The sequence below is a fragment of the Cherax quadricarinatus genome, unplaced genomic scaffold (assembly GCF_038502225.1).
Source record: "Cherax quadricarinatus isolate ZL_2023a unplaced genomic scaffold, ASM3850222v1 Contig2937, whole genome shotgun sequence".
Lineage (NCBI taxonomy): Eukaryota > Metazoa > Arthropoda > Malacostraca > Decapoda > Parastacidae > Cherax > Cherax quadricarinatus.
The window spans coordinates 28,234-50,706 of NW_027197963.1; the positions used below are offsets into that span (position 1 = coordinate 28,234).

General features: G+C 40.0%; 1 long non-coding RNA gene across 3 annotated transcripts; it reads right to left on the reverse strand.

Moving 5' to 3' along the window:
• Positions 1-4,000: 4,000 nt before the first annotated feature.
• Positions 4,001-19,118, reverse strand: LOC138851943 (uncharacterized). Of its 3 annotated transcripts, XR_011391497.1 has the most exons (3): positions 18,890-19,114; positions 16,880-18,146; positions 4,001-5,448 (listed from the first exon to the last, which is right to left on the reverse strand). It is a non-coding gene; the product is annotated as an uncharacterized lncRNA (long non-coding RNA). The 3 variants fall into 3 exon arrangements; XR_011391496.1 differs by having other exon boundaries at positions 16,880-19,118; XR_011391498.1 differs by having other exon boundaries at positions 4,001-7,178; positions 16,880-19,118.
• Positions 19,119-22,473: the final 3,355 nt, after the last annotated feature.

The window sequence follows — 22,473 nt, forward strand, 5'->3', positions numbered from 1 at the left end:
CTGGAAAATGATCGCTGTCATGTAAGTCCGGTAGAACAGACCAGGTGAAGTCTAGTGCAGTGGAGGAAGAGCAGACTGATAGATTGATGCAAAAGAGAGTATGAGTACAAGGATCAAAATGGGTGGGAGTACCCGTATATAAAACATGGAGGGGGTGAGAGGCGAGAAAAGCCTCCAACTGGATGCCACGTGAGTCACAATGAGACCCTTCCCCAGAGGAAATGGTGGGCGTTAAAATCACCAAGTAACAGAAGTGGTGGTGGTAAGGATGAAAAAAGAAAGGCAAAGTCTGGGATAAAAAATGCTCGAGAAGGAGAGAGATATAAAGAACATATTGTAAACCACTTATTCAAGTGGATACGGGCTGCAGTGTAATGCAGCGAGGTATGGACAAATAGTTGACAGTACGGAATATCACTGCGTAGAAGAAGGGCACTTTCATTAAAGGTCCCATCTGAGAAAGGATCCGAAGAATACAATAAATTATAGCCTGAGATAGGTTGGAAAACAGCTGAGTGTAATTTTGGTTCTTGTAAGCAAGCACCAACAGGGAAAAACCTGGAAAGCAACATCTGAAGCTCACCCCGATTACCCCTGAGGCTGCGGATATTCCACTGTAAATAGGCCATGATTGGCTATGAAGAAAATACCAGGAATCCGTAGGGAAAGGCACCTATGGACTAGAGGGGTTAGAAAAGTCAATGTGTGGTGGCATTGGAAGACGTTCAAGCAGAGAAGGAACGGAGCGTTGCGAAGAATGGGGTTGTGAAGATGGAGGAGAGGGAAGAGAAGGGACAGGAAGTGAATCAGTGTCCATTGAAGGTTTAGTCTCTGCAATATATTCTGAAATGGCTTCAAGTGTTTCTGAATTCAAAGATGTATGGGAGACCATATTGGAGATAGAAGGGGGAGGGTGAGTAAAGATTGGGACAGTAATGGACTGTACCAAAGTAGAGGGGGACAAAAGAGTGTAAGGGACTGGAGATGAAGTGTGGGGGGACAGAAGAGGCAGAAACCTGGGAGGTGGCAGAAGAGGGAGAAACTTGGGAGGGGACGGGGGTGGAAGGCATAGTATGAGGAGGAGGGTGAATCTCCACACTTGTAATAGAGCCAGAGAGAGGGGAAGAACTAGGCACAGAGACTGGAAAGGTAAAGTGTGGAGGTGGAAGAAGGGAAGGAAGGGGCAAAGAAGATTTGAGCAATGTGGATTTTTTGGACTTCTGAGAAGTAGAGGGGCGATTGGTATAAGGTATCGTACGAGGTCTTGTCGATATTGGGGCTTGTGAGGAAGGACACGAAGATGTGAGAACAGACTGAGTTGTAGTCGGGACGTCAGAGCCAAGGACAGCAAAAGGATTAGATGCCGGAGTGGCTATGGGATGGGTAACAACAGAGGAGGCTGCAGAAGATGGGACCCCAGAAGTGGGGGATGTTTTGAAACACGAGAATAAGAAACACGGGGTAGTCTCCCTTGGAGGCAGAGATGAGTAACTGCCATAGCATAAGGGAGACCTTCTGCCTCTTTGAGGCAATGGATTTCACGTTCATTTAAGTAGACCTGGCAACGGCGGGAGTACGAAGGGTGAGCTTCATTACAATTAAGGCAAGGAGGAGGTTGACTGCAAGATGTATTAGAATGGTTGTCGGCACCACAGACTGGGCATTCGGCTATAGATCTGCAATATTTCGCTGGGTGACCAAAACGCCAGCAATTTCTACACTGTTGCGGTGTAGGTATCACCTTTCGAACTTGTAACCGATGCACGAATAACCCGCACATAAAAGAGAGAAGCTAACGACGACGTTTCGGTCCGACTTGGACCATTGACAAAGTCACACTAACAGAGGTGGAGCAGGACGGCTATATATAGGCAGGAAGAGGTGGAGGTAGTAGTAGTAGTAGTAGTAGTAGTACAAGAATTGTATATAATACCGACAGGATGAAATTAAGACACATGCACAACACCCGGGCATCCCCATCGGACCGAAACGTCGTCGTAAGCTTCTCTCTTTTATGTGCGGGTTATTCGTGTATCGTTCCAGTCACGGTATTGTGCCTTTTTCTTATTTATTTTTGTAACCGATGTCCCGCGACATATACAAAGGATGGGAGTTCTCGGCTGTCAAAAGTTAAACGAGCCACATTGCAAGGGTAACGTCTCCGCCCATGGGCAGGAAGGACATAAGTGTCTACTTTGAGGATTGGGAGATCCTGGAGTTCCAGCTGTTCAAGAATGTCATTGCCACATGACTGGAAATTCTGTTGGACTATGGTATGGGGCAGAATGACAGTACCACTACAAGAATTGAGAGAAAGATGTTTTTCAATAGTGATAGTTGAGAGCATGAAATGAAATATCTCTACCAACATGATGCAGGAGCGCTTTGCCAATACTATGGTCAGAAAGATAGGCAGAAGAAGTCGGTCTTAAAGTAAAGAATTTAGTCCATTGTGTGGTCCGAAACTGAGCGTGGAGAGGGAGGGCATGACGTGTCGGTCTTTTCCGAGTAGAATGGGAAGGTAACAAAGGAGCATCATCAGGAGATTGACGTTGGCATTTAGGAGTAGGACCGGAGTTGGTCCGGCGTGAAATGGGCTGGCGATTCAAAAATTGCCGTACCATAGAGGGAGAGGCCGGAAGCATAGTCAAAGGAGAGCGGAGGTCAGACAAATCGAAGGAGTCAGCCGAAGCCCCGGTACCTGAAGCGGGTGAGGAAACAGCACCAGCAAGAGGTACAGGGGCATCAGGAGTGTCCGAAGAGTGGTCTAAAAACAAGGCAGGGTCAGAATGGGGTGCGGTATCAAGAAGGGGCCCGGGGGTAGTGGGTTCATGGATTGGGTTCTCCATGGTTAGGTTACTCCTTTGCTTTTTGTTTTTAAGAAAAAAAAAGAAAGAAGAAAATAAAATAAAAATAAAAATAGAATAAAAAAAAAGGGGGGGAGCGGGGAGGAATAGTTCCCAGGAGGAATGAAAGGGCCGGAAATCTCCCTCCGCGCCCAAGAGGACCTCAGCACCGCTAGTAGTGCAGATGCAGCATGGAACCTGTGCCATACCCTACCCTTCATGCCAGTAAACCAGCAATCCGGGATAGCAACCTCACATCTGCCGAGCTACCTCGGTGGACAAAAGAGAGGGCGGCCAGATATCCGCCACAAAGCATACCTCCTTTAGCCACCACCCCCGGAATCCGAAAGGTGGCTTCCAGAGATACACCCATCGCCCGAAAGACACCTAAAGCTACTCAGGGATACCGGAGAGGGATTGGGACATCCCCAGGCGATCCAGATTCCACGGCAAACTATGCCACCGCCAAGAACCTCAACGGAATGGGATGGACCCTGGTATCCTTTCCCCTACCTAGGAACTAGCTCGCCTGTAGGAGAAATCCCAAAGGCCAAAAAGAGGAAGGGCAAAAGGGAGGGGTGGGGAGGAGGAGGAAAGGAAAAAGGGGAGGATGGGATAGGGAGGGGGGGATTGGGGGGTAATTAGGTTCGGTCTGAGGAAGGAGACCGACAGGTCTGATTTCTCAGACCAAGAGCCTCTTCACCACAACAAGGAGCCCCCCTTGAAGAGGAATCATTGTAGGTAATAGCAGTAATATTTGTGGTAATAGTACTACAACTACTACCTCCACCTACAATGATTATATTATGCTTTGCACTTCACACTACATGTATACCTATATATACTCTGTGCCCATGTACTGTTTGTAATGGTTTGACAAAGCTCCTGGAGAGCAAAATGTTGCCACAATAAAATGTCATATTAGTTGCACTTTTGTCCATTTATCTAACATACTGTCAGTAATTCTACCATCAATATTACATCTAAAGTTGTGTCCTGCAATGACTTTCAATGTCAAAAATGCCTGGAAGCCTCATTAATCATTCTCTAAAGCTGAATAAAAAAAAGCTGGAAATTATATGGGGTTGTGGGGATTATCTTCCCCTGGGCTCAGTCACAGATCAGGCCTCCTAGGTAGGAAAGGAAATATTACAGGATTAAGAACTATGTATTGCAAAACACAAAGGAAAGTAATATAGGAAATTATTATTATTATAATCAAAAAGAAGTGCTAAACCACAAAGGCTGTAATATAGGAAAGCCCTGTGTTTTCTGCTCCCTCTTTACTGTTCTAACTTTTTCAGCAGTTTTCAATTTAGTTATTGTTTGGTGCTTTTTTCCGCTTCTTTGCACAACAGTTGTGTCAGGGAAGAGTTACCGGTGTCATGTTTTAAGTATTGTATTTTATATTTATTTTACTTTTGTATGTGTTTTTTTATGCCTAGCTGTACTGAGCACTTAATATATTATAGTGTAAACATGTTATCGGGCATTTTAGACACTTTCGATATTGAAAAAAAAAAAAAAACTTCCACTCGCCAGCAACTATCTCTCATCAGCGAGGGTCAGGAACATAACAGCTATGAAAACAGGGACCTCCTGTAATAATAACATTGTCAAACTAAGCACTAAACCTGGACCAAGGAAAGTAAAGATGTGTATGTGTGTGCGTGTGCATAGTGAATAAAGTCGAGGTTTGTAACATTCATGCTGAAAAGATGTCCACCCAGAGATGTCGAGCTTAAATTCAATGGCGGCTTGTGCGGGGTCCCTGCTGAACTGCAGCACCCCCTATTTTCACTAGATATTATCGATAACATTCAATATAATGATTCTTTTTTTCTTTAAATCTTTCTTTATACTTGTACATTATATAATCAAAGAATTAAAGAAAATAGAGGGTGACACTACTGTCAGTTACAGTATACAATATTGTATACCAGGTGAGCAGCATTTACCGTTGTTGCCATATGTGGCTCATTTTCTGCCAACTTTATGCCTCTATATCTCGGCAAGTACTGATCGCAAAAAATTTTTTTAGGCTTAAAACACTCGGCAAAATAATCCTATCATTATTATTATTATTATTATAATAAAAAAGAAGCACTAAGCCACAAGGGCTATGCAGCAAAATAATCCTAACATTTTGTTAAGAAAAAATGATTTTTTTATTTTTCGAATATTTTTTGACAGAATGAGTTTCAGAAATGGGCTTGGGACGGTCAAAGAGTTAAATACACCTTTGCTATTATTACATAAGATTACTGTTTTGCACCCCTTTACATTCCACTAAAATATTCGTCTCTCTGGATTTCTAATATAACTTTAAACCCTTTAACGGGTTACTGTGTACTCTACACTCATTCTTTTCCTGTTCGCATGTGTGGGTTTTAAACCTTACACCTGAGAACTTTCCCCACACCATGTTCAGGTCACAGCAACTTGCCATACAGATTTTCACATGAATTGGCTCCAATGCCAGCACCTTCTCCCCAGCTTCCAGAGTACTACGGTCCACATTACGGTCCCACATCATCATCCTGGTCTGGCTGATGGGCACGTTCACTGGTACCATCCACTTCATACGAGCCAGTGTCTGAAACTGAGAAAAAGCTCCTAGAAGGGAGCATCATCATCCCCCCCAAGCCAACAGCTCAGAGATTCTAGTGCTTCCCCACTCAGCAAATACAAAAAGAGAGATCCTCTCATTGTGGCATTGTCTTCAGGGTTTGATGGAATTTCTCTATTTTCCCCTAAGATTGAGGGTGATAGGCAGTTGAAAAGTTAAGCTCTACTTTTAATCCCTTTAAAACATTTATAAACATTATTATTATTATAATCAAGGGGGAAGCGCTAAACCCGTAGGAGACATTTCTAAACAACTCTGAGGTAAAAGCTCTTAAGACTACATGAACTGTTATCTTATGTAGGGGGACTGCTTCCAGGTACTTGGTAGTGGAGCAAATATGTAATTGTGAGTAAATAATCATTTCCCATTCTGGTCCTTGGAACTGGACCAACTACATCCACTACCAGCTTGCTGAAGGGTTCACTTGGTGCTGAAATAAGCTGAAGTGGAACAGGTTTAACCCTTTGACTGTTTCAGTCGTATATATACGTCTTATGCACATTGTTTCTGACGTATTTATACGCATAAATTCTAGCGGCTTCAAATCAAGCAGGAGAAAGCTGGTAGGCCCACATGTAAGAGAATGGGTCTGTGTGGTCAGTGTGTGCCACATAAAAAAAATCTTGCAGCACGCAGTGCGTAATGAGAAAAAAAACTGACCATTTTTTTTTATTAAAACGCCGACTTTGAGGTGTATTTTCGTATAGTATTTATCGTTGTATTCTAGTTTTCATGGTCTCCTGTGATAAAATGGAAACCATATTACAGAAATAGAGATGATTTTAATTACTTTCATGATGAAAGTGACCTTGAAATTGAGCTCAAATTAGCGGAAATGTTAAATTTTTACCAATGTTCAGGAGTAAGCAAATCACACCACATGTCCAATACACGTCAACTGGGGAGTCTAATATTCTTTCACTAGTGCACTGATATTATTTATACCATTTTTACAATAATGCAGTAGTCTGCATAACAGTAAATTTTGTATTTTTTGTATGAATAAAAAATCAAAACAGAAAGCAATAGTAATTTAAGAGGGGCCTAGAGACATGAGTAATGAACAGAAGATGTTATTTTAGTGCCAAGAATGTCTACATTGTTTATTCTGGACCCTATTTTGAAATTGGCAACTTTTTTAATTTGCGTGAAATTGGCCAAATTGCCAATTTCTGACTACTTTATTGGGTAGTTCAAATCGGTAAATGGGTGGTTTCTTGTACTCAGCTGATAGAAAAATTGGAGTTCTAAAGAAATAGCTATGAGTTTGGTCAACTGGAACAGTGGAATTGGCCAAAAACAGGGCTCAAAGTCGGCGAAACCGCCGATGCGTATATGTTGCCGAGACTGCTAGCTTTGCGGGAGTGTCATTCCGTGAGTTTCGACCAAATTTCGTACTTTTGGTGTCATTACCATCGGGAAAAGATTCTCTATCATTTCATAAGAGAAAATAATTTTTTTTCAAAAATTTATCGACATAGAATGACAGTTTTAGAAAGGGGCCTGCGACAGTCAAAAGGTTAATACTTTGACTAGGTTTCCCTATAATTTGACAGACATGATAGGTCTTAATATACTCTCCATCAGTCTCTCACAGCAGAGGCCAGAAGAAATGCCTGGACATCACCATCTGGTGACAAAACCCTTGTTCTCCTTCCATTGGTACTGCAAACAGAAGCGACTTCTTTGTAAGAGTTTCCTCCCTGAAATGAAAACATTTAATTGAAAAATCTCTTCCTCAGCCACAGCTGAGGCTCTGATCAGCTTAAGAGTGACATCATTTTCCTGTGCAGAAATTAATTGCACCCTAGTAGGTGCAGCCTCTCTCAATCTACTTAACTGATCCATGCTCCAATCATGCTCAGCTCTGGCTGGAACATCCTTTTCTTCAGTTGACTGCAGTTCAGCATCAGAGAACAGAGTTTCCAGACTTAAGCCCTCACCATCCTCATGAGAAATATCATGAAGACTATTGGTAGCATGATCATGAGCCATACTTCTCATGGTGGAACCATCAGGGAAAAGGTCTGGCAGGGTTTCCCTAGCCTTCTCCTCCCAAACTTTGGGACTTGGTTCCCCCCACACTAGTTGTTCCTCACTGTGCATCATTGTGGTGGTGAGGTACTATCGGATGGTTGATGTTCATTGTGCATCATTGTGGTGGTGAGGTACCATCGGACAGCTGGTGTTCAGTGTGCATCATTATGGTGGTGAGGTACCATTGGACAATTGGTGTTCAGTGTGCATCACTGTTGTGGTGAGGTACCACTAGAAGGTTGGTGTTCAGTGTGCATCATTGTGGTGGTGAGGTACCATTGGACAGCTGGTGTTCAGTGTGCATCATTATGGTGGTGAGGTACCATTGGACAATTGGTGTTCAGTGTGCATCATTGTTGTGGTGAGGTACCATTGGAAGGTTGGTGTTCAGTGTGCATCATTGTGGTGGTGAGGTACCATCGGATGGTTGGTGTTCAGTGTGCATTATTGTGGTGGTAAGGTACCATCGGATGGTTGGTGTTCAGTGTGCATCATTGTGGTGGTGAGGTACCATCGGAAGGTTGGTGTTCAGTGTGCATCATTGTGGTGGTGAGGTATCATCGGATGGTTGGTGTTCAGTGTGCATTATTGTGGTGGTGAGGTACCATCGGATGGTTGGTGTTCAGTGTGCATCATTGTGGTGGTGAGGTACCATCGGAAGGTTGGTGTTCAGTGTGCATCATTGTGGTGGTGAGGTATCATCGGATGGTTGGTGTTCAGTGTGCATTATTGTGGTGGTGAGGTACCATCTGAGGGATGCCTCTTCAAAAAGCAGTCTGTGAGCTTATACTCATATAAAAGAAAGCAGTGTGTGGCAAATCCAATGAGCCTATTCTGAATTAAATTCTATACTAGTGAGGGAGACCTCTAGGCTTAAAATTGAATGTAACATGAGTTAGAATTTACAGACAAGATTATTAGAGCACAAACAAGAGGTGTAGTACAGGAGGTTCAGGTAAGATTTTTAGAGCTTGATCAAGATGTCAGCCACAGAGTTAGCACTGAAATAGATTAAAAAATGAGATAATATGGACTCAAACTTGTAGTATGGATTCTGTGTAAATACAACTGATTAACTGAATTCTTTTCTTGATTACCATTTGAAAAAGCTTTGTAGGCACAGAATACTCAGGTTATATGTAAAAATCACTTAAGCTTGCATAGTTGATTTCTTTCCCTTCAACACAAGTTGGGTTTGTCTTGTTCCTTTCTCAGTGTCATCAAAGTATTTTGGATCTTTTCTCACATCATCTCTATTCTGGACATTCAACATGGCACCCAAGAGGAATATCAGTGATGCTAGAGGTATCAAGTAGAATGTATTAATCAGCTCCAAGGGTACTGAAGATGGAAACTTTAAATATGCATATGTGATGCATAATGCTTGTATGTTTTGTCTAGATGAATTTGGTAGGGTATGTAAAAGAAGAAAATTCAAAGTGAATATAGGAAAGAGTAAGGTGATGAGGATAACAAAAAGACTGGATATCAGATTGGAGGGAGAGAGTATGGAGGAGGTGAATGTATTCAGATATTTAGGAGTGGAAGTGTCAGCAGATGGGTTTATGAAGGATGAGGTGAATCATAGAATTGATGAAGGGAAAAGGGCGAGTGGTGCACTTAGGAGTCCGTGGAGGCAAAAAACTTTGTCCGTAGAAGCAAATAGGGAAATGTATGAGAGTATGGTTATACCAACACTCTTATATGGGTGTGAAGCATGGGTGGTGAATGTTGCAATGAGGAGAAGGCTGGAGGCAGTGGAGATGTCATGTCTGAGGGCAATGTGTGGTGTGAATATAATGCAGAGAATTCGTAGTTTTGAAATTAGGAGGAGGTGCGGGATTACCAAAACTATTATCCAGAGGGCTGAGGAGGGGTTGTTGAGGTGGCTCAGACATATAGAGAGAATGGAACAAAACAGAATGACTTCTAGTGTGTATAAATCTGTAGTGGAGGGAAGGCGGGGTAGGGGTCAGCCTAGGAAAGGTTGGAGGGAGGGGGGTAAAGGCGGTTTTGTGTGCTAGGGCCTTGGACTTCCAGCAAGTATGCGTGAGCGTATTTGACAGGCATGAATGGAGACAAATGGTTTTTAATACTTGACGTGCTGTTGGAGTGTGAGCAAAGTAACATTTCTGAAGGGATTAAGGGAAACTGGCAGGCTGGACTTGAGTCCAGGAGATGGGAAGTAGTCTTCACTCTGAAGGACGGGGTGTTAATGTTCCAGTTTTATAACTGTAGTGTAAAGCACCCCTCTGGCAAGACAGTGATGGAGTGAATGATGAATTTTTTTTTTTTTCGGGCCGCCCTACCTTGGTGGGAATCGGCTGATGTGTTAATAAAAATAAATAAAAATAATTCACCATACATATAATTAGACAGAACACAAGGAACTGTTACCAAGTGTAAAGACTAAGAAGAAAACAAGGAAAGTGTCCCTACTCAATGCTCAGAAAGTAAGACACAAAACCCTCATTTACAATACTGCAAAACATTGCTTAAGGAGAGTGTTTACAACAGTATGTTTGTGTGACTATTTGAAAACATCAGGAAAGGACAATCAACTTCATAACACAAGATGTGGAGTCTAAGAGTACAGCAGCTGATCACACTCCCATGTAAAATTTCCCTGCATACTCTAAGCAAATTATTTCTGAGAATGGTTCCAGTCTAAACTGAGTATTTAACCCTTTCAGGGTTTCAGCCATTCTAGTACGGCTTACGCACCAGGGTTTTTGACGTACTAGTACGCCTAAGTTCTAGCGCCCTCAAATCTAGTGAGAGAAAGCTGGTAGGCCTACATATGAAAGAATGGGTTTATGTGGTCAGTGTGCGCAGAAAACACAAAATCCTGCAGCACACAGTGTGTAATGAGAGAAAAAAACCTTTGACCATGTTTTGGATTAAAACAGCGACTTTGCACTGTATTTTCGTATGGTAGTTATTGTTGTATTCTAGTTTTCCTGGTCTCATTCTATAGAATGGAAGACATATTACAGAAATTGAGATGATTTTGACTGATTTTACAATGAAAAGTACCTTGAAATTGAGCTCAAAGTAGCAGAAATGTTCGATTTTTACCAAAGTTCAAAAGTAAACAAATCATGCTAAGCGTCCAATACACGTCAACTGGTGAGTCTAATATTCTTTCACATGTGCGCCAATATTATTTATACCATTTTTTACACTAATGCAGTAGTCTGCGTAACGGTAAATCTTCTATTTTTTGTGAGAATAAAAATTCAAAGTGGAAAGCAAAAGAATGTAAGAGGGGCGTTGGGACATGACTAATGAACAGAGGAAATGTCATTTTAGTGCCAGGAATGTCTTTCTTGTTTATTCTGGACCCTATTTGGAAATTGGTATCTTTTGAAATTTGTGTGAAATTGATAAAATTGCTAAATTCTGACCACTGTATTGGATAGTTGAAATTAGTAAATGGGTGGTTTCTTGCACTCATTTGATAGAAAAAATGGAGTTCTAGTGAAATATTCATGATTTTTGTCGACTAATACAGTGGAATTGGCCAGAAATAGGGCTCAAAATGGGCAAAATTGCCAATGCGTAAACATCGTCGAGACAGCTAACTTCGCAAGAGCATAATTCCGTAAGTTTTCCATCAAATTTCATACTTTTGGTGTCATTATGACCGGGAAAAGATTCTGTGTCTTTTCAAAAGAATTTTTTTTTTTTTTTTTTTTTGAAATTTGTGTGACCCTGAGAACAAGTCTGAGAGGGCCTGTCGACCCTGAAAGGGTTAATGGTGAAAAGATAGGACAACCTTGAAGGTGCATGTCATCAAGAACCTACATTAACAAGCAAGTAAAAAGCACAGCTTGTTGCAAAGGAAGTAAAAATTACCTTGCTTCTCTGAATAAATGCAACAGGACAATCACAAGGCAATGGTAATTGACAGTGCTGTAAAACATCAATACAAACACTGTTTGTTGATTAAGACATTATTTTATTCCTGCAGTCAAGATATACCTGGCCAAAAAGATAATCTTATATTCAAGGTTCTCCTTGAATGGAGAAGTTAGAAAGACATTTCAGCACAAATACATTTGCCTGGTTATGTAAAAACTCATCAGAGTAATGGATGGTGGTTCCAAGACTGTTGTGCCAGAGTAATTGCATAAATTTAACATTACAGATGTTCTTGTGTAAATGAAGGGTAGGGTTAATTATGACCTTCAGTGGTGAATAATTTATCTCTTTTTCCTCTAAGTAAGGAAGGAGTTAGTTAGGTTGAGGAAATTGTGGATCTGGCAAGAACCAAGATATGAGGAGTTTGAAGATGCAAATGAAATGCTGCAAAAGGGTGACAAAGAAGGAATTGCTTGAGGAACCAAATTGATATGAAAGAAGCCAATAAAAGAAATGATATGATTAAAAAGAACTTGAAGATAAACTACTTAACACTGTAGGAGCTACTTGAGGAAATCCTGGATATTGGTAAAATGTTTGAATTGTCATTTAAAAAAGATCTTGAGAAATGTGGAAGCATTGTTCTGAAGAGGATTTTTGAGTAAACAATGATGCCTTACCATATTTTAACAGTCCCTTCAATAGTATATACTATATAAAAAATGCTTAAAGACTACATATCTAATAATTACTCTAAGTGTAATTATCAATAAGAAAGCATATTAGCAAGGGATGCGATGACACCCCAGTTTTTACTGATTTTGTTTAAACACATCGGTCGTCTCCCACCGAGGCAGGGTGACCCAAAGAAGAAAACACTTTCACCATCATTCACACATATCACTGTCTTTGCTGAGGTGCCCACATATAACAGTTTAGATGTCACTCCAAATAGCCAATATCCCAAACCCTTCCTTTAAGTTGACTGGATAAATATTTACTTAGATATGGCCAAAAAGGAAACAAGGGGATGGTAGCTCTTTCTCTTGTATAAATTTCTAAATAAATTTCTAATAAATAAATAAATAAAGAAGACAAAAAACTTATTTTTTTTTTTTTGAGTCACCCTGCCTCAGTGGGAGATGACCAGTAAATTTTTTTTTTAACACATCAGCCATTTTCCACCAAGGCAAGGTAACCCAAAAAAGAAGAAACAATTTCATCATCACTGACTACACTGTCTTGCCAATGGCATGCCGATATGACCAGTATGTTGATATGATCCTATGATCTGCAGCTTCAAGATTCACGAACCTTTAGTCTTGTCTCTATCAAGGCTATTAATTGAGGTCGACTATATTTCACTACAATGTGTCTACATCAGGGGCTACCAAACCCAGGGTTGTGACCCAATGTAAAATTGACGGAGATTCAGTGATTGTGTCTATAATGCTTTTTTTTTTTACAAATGTTTGGTTTGATATTCTATACAGTAGGACCCCACTTATACGACAGGTTAGGTTCCAGCGGAAATCGCTGTAAAGTGGAACACCTCTTTTTCCCACTTATAAATGCATACAAATACTAGATAACAAGTTTACACTAACAAAAATGAAGTTAGTAAGTAAGCTTATTCAGATATACACAAATGCAGTTACATAGATTATCATACATAGCAGCATATGTGTAAAGTACCTAGGATAACCCAAAAAAGTCAGCCAGTGTGACTTATTTTCATTGGGGTTAGCAGTAGAACTAGGCATTAAAAAGCAATAATAAAGTAAAATATACATATAGTACACTCATTACTTACCTTAATATATTTGTAGCCTTAATCTAGGATGAGACAAGTAGTATTTATTGTAAGAAATCAAGTGTGGTGTGTATGGTAACCAGCCGGGCTACCATAGCAGGCCACCCCATCCACACATAATATTCTATAACATTTAAGCATCCCAGAGCAATAAAATGCATATACAGTTCACTCATTACTTACCTTAAAATATTTGTAGTTTTAATGTAGGGTCAGAGGTGAGTAAACGCAATAAAACAAATGAGATAGAGAGAGTGATACACCCTGTCAACTAATAATACAAATACCACCTGGTGGTTCACACTTACACTCACTCACCCATTTGACCATAAACAGAAATATCAATCTCAATCTCAAAATAATGAATCTTAACTAGTCATAAGTTGGCCTGTGATACTCCAATACTGAAACTATGTATAGTGCCAAAACAAAAGCATTCACATTGCTAAACTCACAACTAGTATTTAGTCACTTAGCCATAATACCAACTTACCTCATAATTTTGTAATATTTTAAACTTAAGATTTAATATAAGTCTGCCCGAAATGCCTAGCCATGCTAGGTGTTCTAGTGGTACACTCTGTAATTATTATTTTACTACATGTAAACCACACAATAACGAAATTCTGTAAACTCAGCATTGTAATACTTATAGAGAATAAACTTTGAATTTGAATTTGAGAGAAAATGAGTACTTGAGAGAGGACACTCGTGGAGTAAACAAACCAGGCGAACGTGAGTTATGTAAACAAACAAAGTGTACACATCTGGTTTGTGTACAAGTTACATTGTGTACAAGTTGTCTCTACGTTGATACGATAGAATAAATAAAGAGGAACACTCCCATTCTCATGTAACATCATTTTTTGGTAGGTAAGACACATAGGCAACAGTTAGGCAACTTTATTCTGAAACGTTTCGCCTACACAGTAGGCATCTTCAGTCGAATACAGAAAGTAGGCAGGAACAGTAGAGATGTGAAGACGATTGTAATCTTGTCTAACACCATTTTTTAGAAAAAATGACGCACTGAGTGAAGGCATACGAAAGGAATAATTTTCTCTTACGTTGGACTAGAGAAAATGTTATTCTTGCCATTACTTGTACATGTTGTCTGGCTACCACATCTCATATTTAAAAAAAAAAAAAAAAAAAAAAACGGCAGTATCACACCGAGGCAGAGTGGCCCAAAAAGAAAAATGAAAGTGTCTCTTTTTAAATTTAGTAATTTAAACAGCATTTTAGTCGCCTCTTACAACACACATGGCTTACGGAGGAAGAATTCTGTTCCACTTCCCCATGGAGATATGAGGAAATAAACAAGAACAAGGACTAGAAAGAAAATAGAAAAAAAAACAGAGGGGTGTGTATATATATGCTTGTACATGTATGTGTAGTGTCACCTAAGTGTAAGTAGAAGTAGCAAGACGTACCTGAAATCTTGCATATGTATGAGACAATAAAAAGACACCAGCAATCCTACCATCGTGTAAAACAATTGCAGGCTTCCGTTTTATTTATTCTACTGTGGGGTGTATTTATCATCTTTATATGTTATGTATCGTGTTTATTATATAATTTTGAAAAAAAAAATCATAGCTGGATTAATAAAAATGTGTATATTAATGTAATATATGACATTTAATGAGACTCTGTGATTATTATTATTATCATTACGTACTAATATGGCATCACTCGTATAAGTCGTCTGGATACCACATCTCATATTTATGTTTATTTATTCTACTGTGGAGTGTATTTATCATCTTTATACGTTATGTATCATGTTTATATAATTTTGAAAAAATATCATACATGGATTAATGAAAATGTGTATATTAACGTAATATACGACATTTAATGAGACATAATGATTATTATTGAGCATTAATATGGCATCTTGAGACATAAGATACTCTTACTGATTTTAATGTGTACCTGCACACTAGCACAGTGTGTAAGTTTATTTAGGTACAGGTATACATAAGTATAATTATCAGAGTATAAATAAAATATGAAATAACTTTTAAAAACACTTGAAATTTTGGAGTTTCCAGAGACGTGGTGCTTACGGAGCTCATGGAGAATGTAAACAAACAGGGTGGGGTGTGGTGACCGTATTAGAAAGTCAGGTGGGGGGAGCCGTTTAGGTCATAATTTGAAATGACCGTATTAGCAGAACTCCATAAAGCGAAATGCCATAAAGCGGGGCCCTACTGTATATCTACCAAAATTTGCTGAGGTGCTAGGTAATTACCTCCATCATTTACACTACAAAGAAATTGTGAATGGGTTGTGGAGAAATAAATTTGAGAACTAGTAATCAAAAACACCTTCAACCCTCCTGATGACTGTAATAAATCTTAAGCTTTAAATGTGCATCAATCTGTGATTATCTCTCCATCGGTCTTATGTGTTTTCTTCTTGTTGAGGGTTTCAAGGGCCACTCACAGCTTTCACTTATCAAGCTCTGCTTCCTGATGTATAGGGAAGAAATAATGCCCAAAGTTGGGCAATGACAGGAAAGGGAACAGGACTTTCCTTTGCAAACAGAAACAGGAACAAAACATTCTGAGTCAGGTCAGTTGGAGCCCATACCAAAGCCCCAGCAAATTGGGAGACCTACTCCCTCACCTGAGTTCAGTAACTTCTTGACTCAAGAAATCGTAATGACACGATTGCAAACAAACCATACCCCCGGCCGGGATTGAACCCGCGGTCATAGAGTCTCAAAACTCCAGCCCGTCGCGTTAGCCACTAGACCAGCTAGCCACAATAAGATTCATCCAACTAGGTATATTTCTACACCATAGGAAGGTTAGCACAGGCACCTCTGTGACCACAAATGCAAGTTTTTACAGACGAATCTCCAGCTAGCGTGGCCATGACGAACTCTAGCTCAAGTCCCTTCACTGCTGTCAACATGACTCAAGAAATCGTAATGAATCTTATTGTGGCTAGCTGGTCTAGTGGCTAACGCGATGGGCTGGAGTTTTGAGACTCTATGACCGCGGGTTCAATCTCGGCCGGGGGTATGGTTTGTTTGCAATCGTGTCATTACGATTTCTTGAGTCATGTTGACGGCAGTGAAGGGACTTGAGCTAGAGTTCGCCACGGCCATGCTAGCTGGAGATTCGTCTGTAAAAACTTGCATTTGTGGTCACAGAGGTGCCTGTGCTAACCTTCCTATGGTGTAGAAATATACCTAGTTGGATGAATCTTATTGTGGCTAGCTGGTCTAGTGGCTAACGCGACGGGCTGGAGTTTTGAGACTATGACCACGGGTTCAATCCCGGCCGGGGGTATGGTCAGTAACTTCTTGCCAAAACTTGTGAAACATGCGTAAAGTGGAAAAATGAAGCTGATCAATGGTGCCAGCTGGCCCAGTGGATAATGCGTCAGTCTGAAGTTTCATGACTCTCTGACTGTGGGTTCAAGCCCCACCTGTGGTATGGTTTCTTTGCAATCGTGTCACTATGATTTTGTGAGCCCCTATAATTATGTGCCCACTGGGCAGAATAAAGTGAGGATAAGTGTCCCATATAGAATGGGAGAAATTTGTCACTGATGCGAGAGCACAACACCCACATACCAAGGCTGGTACTGAAGTCATATTTTATTTCTCTCTGGTGTGTGAAAAAGTACAATGTGTACTTTTTCAAATTTAAACAAACATTTGTCAATACATACCTCTACGATCATCTTCCCGCGAGTCTTATTTCTCTCGCGGTGGTTTGCCTTCTTCTGAGTCTGTTGTAGTACACGCTCTCGGCAGGTCCTGTACTCCAGGGCAAACTCATTTATTGTTGAGCACACTTGTTGAACCTTAACCCTTTGACTGTCGCGGCCGTATATATACGTTTGTGAGGTACCGTGTTTGACGTAAATATACTCATAAATTCTAGCGGCTTCAAATCAGGCAGGAGAAAGCTAGTAGGCCCACATGTGAGAGAATGGGTCTGTGTGGTCAGTGTGCACCACATAAAAAAAATCCTGGAGCACGCAGTGCATAATGAGAAAAAAAAAACTCCGACCGTTTTTTTTAATTAAAATGCCGACTTTGTGGTCTATTTTCGTATAGTATTTGTGGTTGTATTCTCGTTTTCATGGTCTCATTTGATAGAATGGAAACTATATTATAGAAATGGAGGTGATTTTGATTAATTTTACTATAAAAAGAACCTGGAAATGGAGCACAAAGTACAGGAAATGTTTGATTTTTGCCGATGTTCAAAAGTAAACAAATGATGTCATTGTCCAATAAATGTCCAAATAGCCATTCTAATACGCAGTCATGAATGGGTTGATGTAATTTTTACAATTATTACAGTATTGCAGTAGTCTGCATAACAGTAAATCTTCTATTTTTTGTTTGAATAAAATTTCAAAATAAAAAGCAAGAGTAATATCACAGGGACCTGGAGACATGACTGATGAACAAAGAAAATCTTATTTTAGAGCCAGGAATGTCTGCATTGTTCATTCTGGATCTTATTTTGAAATTGTCGTATTTTTTAATTTTCGTGAAATTGGCCAAATTGCAAATTTCTGACCATGTTATTGGGTAGTTGAAATCGGTAAATGGGCAGTTTCTTGTGCTCAATCGATAGAAAAAATAGAGTTCTGAAGAAATAGTTATGAGTTTGGTTGACTGGAATAACGGAATTAGCCGAAAATAGGGCTCAAAGTGGGCGAAATTGCCGATTTTTAAATATCGCCGAAGTCGCTAACTTCGCGAGAGTGTAATTCCGTCAGTTTTCCATCAAATTTCGTTTTTTTGGTGTCTTTACAATCGGGAAAAAATTCTCTATCATTTCATAAGAAAAAATAATTTTTTTTTTTCGAATATTTTGCGACACCAGGAGCAACTTCAGGATTGGGCCCTTCGACAGTCAAAGGGTTAATGTCCTGGGCTAAGTGTTGTGGTGAACCCAACCACACTAGACACTGCTGAAATCTGTAAACAAACACTGCTAGTTACAAATAATTTGCTGCACCAAAATTAGAGAATACATTAACCAAAGCTTTGTTATACTTCATTAATCAATCAAGAAAGACCGACAGAGTGAGACTGTGAAAGAGTAAATAATTCTTTATTAAAATTGGTTAATTTACTTACATAAAGGTGTTCATGTTGTAATATTGTTCACATTGTAAAATGCTGTAATACTTTACCTTTTACTTTAAAACAGAAACATTCTATTATTCCTGGGTCACCAATGATTCAAAGAAAGCACATTCACCAACATTCACTCAATTGTCATCTTTCCAGAAGTGTTGACATTACAGAGTATCCTCTGACTGCAACATCTCCACCCCTCCAGAGTGCAGACACTGCCCTTTCCACCTCCAGGACTCAAGTCCAGTTAACTGGTTTCCCTGAATAACTTCATAAAAATTTATGCAGAAAAAGCCACATGGGAATGGAAATCTTTAGCTCAAGATCCTTCAGACTTGCTATGCAATGTTGCAAAACTAGCAACAGATAGTAGGGGAAAAATTCTCTCTGAGGTGAAGCAGAAGTAAAGTGCCGGGTCATGTCACAGTGACTTATTCTGCACTGTTAAGATCATCTGTTTGCCAATGTATTTCATAAAATTTTGTATTATTAAAAATCCTTATTGATATCTAAAAATCTGACCATCTTGATATTTTCTTATAATGGTGCTAGACATTCAATACTGCTTCTGTGCTCCTTACCCAGTCATCATTCGCTGATAAATAATTCCCAGAACAAATATATGCTCTGCACAGTCTGCTAAAAACTCCAATATTCTGAAACACAAGGATGAAAAAGTTAGTGTTCATCTGTCTCCCACTCAACAGACAAAGGCTTACACTCCAACAGCACATCAAGTATTAAAAACCATTTGTCTCCATTCACTCCTATCGAATACGCTCATGCATGCTTGCTGGAAGTCCAAGCCCCTTTCACACAAAACCTCCTTTACCCCCCTCCCTCCAACCTTTCCTAGGCCGACCCCTACCCCGCCTTCCCTCCACTACAGATTTATACACTCTTGAAGTCATTCTACTTCGTTCCATTCTCTCTACATGTCCAAACCACCTCAACAACCCTTCCACAGCCTTCTGGACAACAGTTTTGGCAATCCCACACCTCCTCCTAACTTCCAAACTACGAATTCTCTGCGTTATATTCACACCACACATTGCTCTCAGACATGACATCTCCACTGCCTCCAGCCTTCTCCTCGCTACAACATTCATCACCCATGCTTCACACCCATATAAGAGCATTGGTAAAACTATACTTTCATACATTCCCCTCTTTGCTTCCAAGGACGAAGTTCTTTGTCTATCTTTGTTTATCACTTAACATGAATTAAACATTTTATTTTTTTTTTTTTTTTTTTTTTTTTTTTTTTTTTCAACAAGTCGGCCGTCTCCCACCGAGGCAGGGTGACCCAAAAAAGAAAGAAAATCCCCAAAAAGAAAATACTTTCATCATCATTCAACACTTTCACCACACTCGCACATTATCACTGTTTTTGCAGAGGTGCTCAGAATACAACAGTCTAGAAGCATATACATATAAAGATACACAACATATCCCTCCAAACTGCCAATATCCCAAACCCCTCCTTTAAAGTGCAGGCATTGTACTTCCCATTTCCAGGACTCAAGTCCGACTATATGAAAATAACCGGTTTCCCTGAATCCCTTCACTAAATATTACCCTGCTCACACTCCAACAGATCGTCAGGTCCCAAGTACCATTCGTCTCCATTCACTCCTATCTAACACGCTCACGCACGCTTGCTGGAAGTCCAAGCCCCTCGCCCACAAAACCTCCTTTACCCCCTCTCTCCAACCCTTTCGAGGACGACCCCTACCCCGCCTTCCTTCCCCTATAGATTTATATGCTTTCCATGTCATTCTACTTTGATCCATTCTCTCTAAATGACCAAACCACCTCAACAACCCCTCTTCTGCCCTCTGACTAATACTTTTATTAACTCCACACCTTCTCCTAATTTCCACACTCCGAATTTTCTGCATAATATTTACACCACACATTGCCCTTAAACAGGACATCTCCACTGCCTCTAACCGTCTCCTCGCTGCTGCATTTACCACCCAAGCTTCACACCCATATAAAAGTGTTGGTACTACTATACTTTCATACATTCCCTTCTTTGCCTCCATAGATAACGTTTTTTGACTCCACATATACCTCAACGCACCACTCACCTTTTTTCCCTCATCAATTCTATGATTAACCTCATCCTTCATAAATCCATCCGCCGACACGTCAACTCCCAAGTATCTGAAAACATTCACTTCTTCCATACTCCTCCTCCCCAATTTGATATCCAATTTTTCTTTATCTAAATCATTTGACACCCTCATCACCTTACTCTTTTCTATGTTCACTTTCAGCTTTCTACCTTTACACACATTCCCAAACTCATCCACTAACCTTTGCAATTTTTCTTTAGAATCTCCCATAAGCACAGTATCATCAGCAAAAAGTAACTGTGTCAATTCCCATTTTGAATTTGATTCCCCAAAATTTAATCCCACCCCTCTCCTGAACACCCTAGCATTTACTTCCTTTACAACCCCATCTATAAATATATTAAACAACCATGGTGACATTACACATCCCTGTCTAAGACCTACTTTTACCGGGAAATAGTCTCCCTCTCTTCTACACACCCTAACCTGAGCCTCACTATCCTCATAAAAACTCTTTACAGCATTTAATAACTTACCACCTATTCCATATACTTGCAACATCTGCCACATTGCTCCTCTATCCACTCTATCATATGCCTTTTCTAAATCCATAAATGCAATAAAAACTTCCCTACCTTTATCTAAATACTGTTCACATATATGCTTCAATGTAAACACTTGATCTACACATCCCCTACCCACTCTGAAACCTCCTTGCTCATCCGCAATCCTACATTCTGTCTTACCTCTAATTCTTTCAATTATAACCCTACCGTACACTTTTCCTGGTATACTCAGTAAGCTTATTCCTCTATAATTTTTACAGTCTCTTTTGTCCCCTTTCCCTTTATATAAAGGGACTATACATGCTCTCCGCCAATCCCTAGGTACCTTCCCCTCTTTCATACATTTATTGAACAAAAGTACCAACCACTCCAACACTATATCCCCCCCTGCTTTTAACATTTCTGTCATGATCCCATCAGTTCCAGCTGCTTTACCCCCTTTCATTTTACGTAATGCCTCACGTACCTCCCCCACACTTACATTCTGTTCTTCTTCACTCCTAAAAGATGGTATACCTCCCTGACCAGTGCATGAAATTACTGCCTCTGTTTCTTCCTTAACATTTAAAAGTTCCTCAAAATATTCTCGCCATCTACCTAATACCTCCATCTCCCCATCTACTAACTCCCCTACTCTGTTTTTAACTGACAAATCCATATTTTCCCTTGGCTTTCTTAACTTGTTTAACTCACTCCAAAATTTTTTCTTATTTTCATTAAAATTTCTTGACAGTGCCTCTCCCACTCTATCATCTGCTCTCCTTTTGCACTCTCTCACCACTCTCTTTACCTTTCTTTTACTCTCCATATATTCTGCTCTTCTTATAACACTTCTGCTTTGTAAAAACCTCTCATAAGCTACCTTTTTCTCTTTTATCACACCCTTTACTTCATCATTCCACCAATCACTCCTCTTTCCTCCTGCACCCACCCTCCTATAACCACAAACTTCTGCCCCACATTCTAATACTGCATTTTTAAAACTATTCCAACCCTCTTCAACCCCCCCATTACTCATCTTTGCACTATCCCACCTTTCTGCCAATAGTCGCTTATATCTCACCCGAACTTTCTCCTCCCTTAGTTTATACACTTTCACCTCCCTCTTACTTGTTGTTGCCACCTTCCTCTTTTCCCATCTACCTCTTACTCTAACTGTAGCTACAACTAAATAATGATCCGATATATCAGTTGCCCCTCTATAAACATGTACATCCTGGAGCCTACCCATCAACCTTTTATCCACCAATACATAATCTAATAAACTACTTTCATTACGTGCTACATCATACCTTGTATATTTATTTATCCTCTTTTTCATAAAATATGTATTACTTATTACCAAATTTCTTTCTACACATAGCTCAATTAAAGGCTCCCCATTTACATTTACCCCTGGCACCCCAAATTTACCTACTACTCCCTCCATAACATTTTTACCCACTTTAGCATTGAAATCCCCAACCACCATTACTCTCACACTTGATTCAAAACTCCCCACGCATTCACTCAACATTT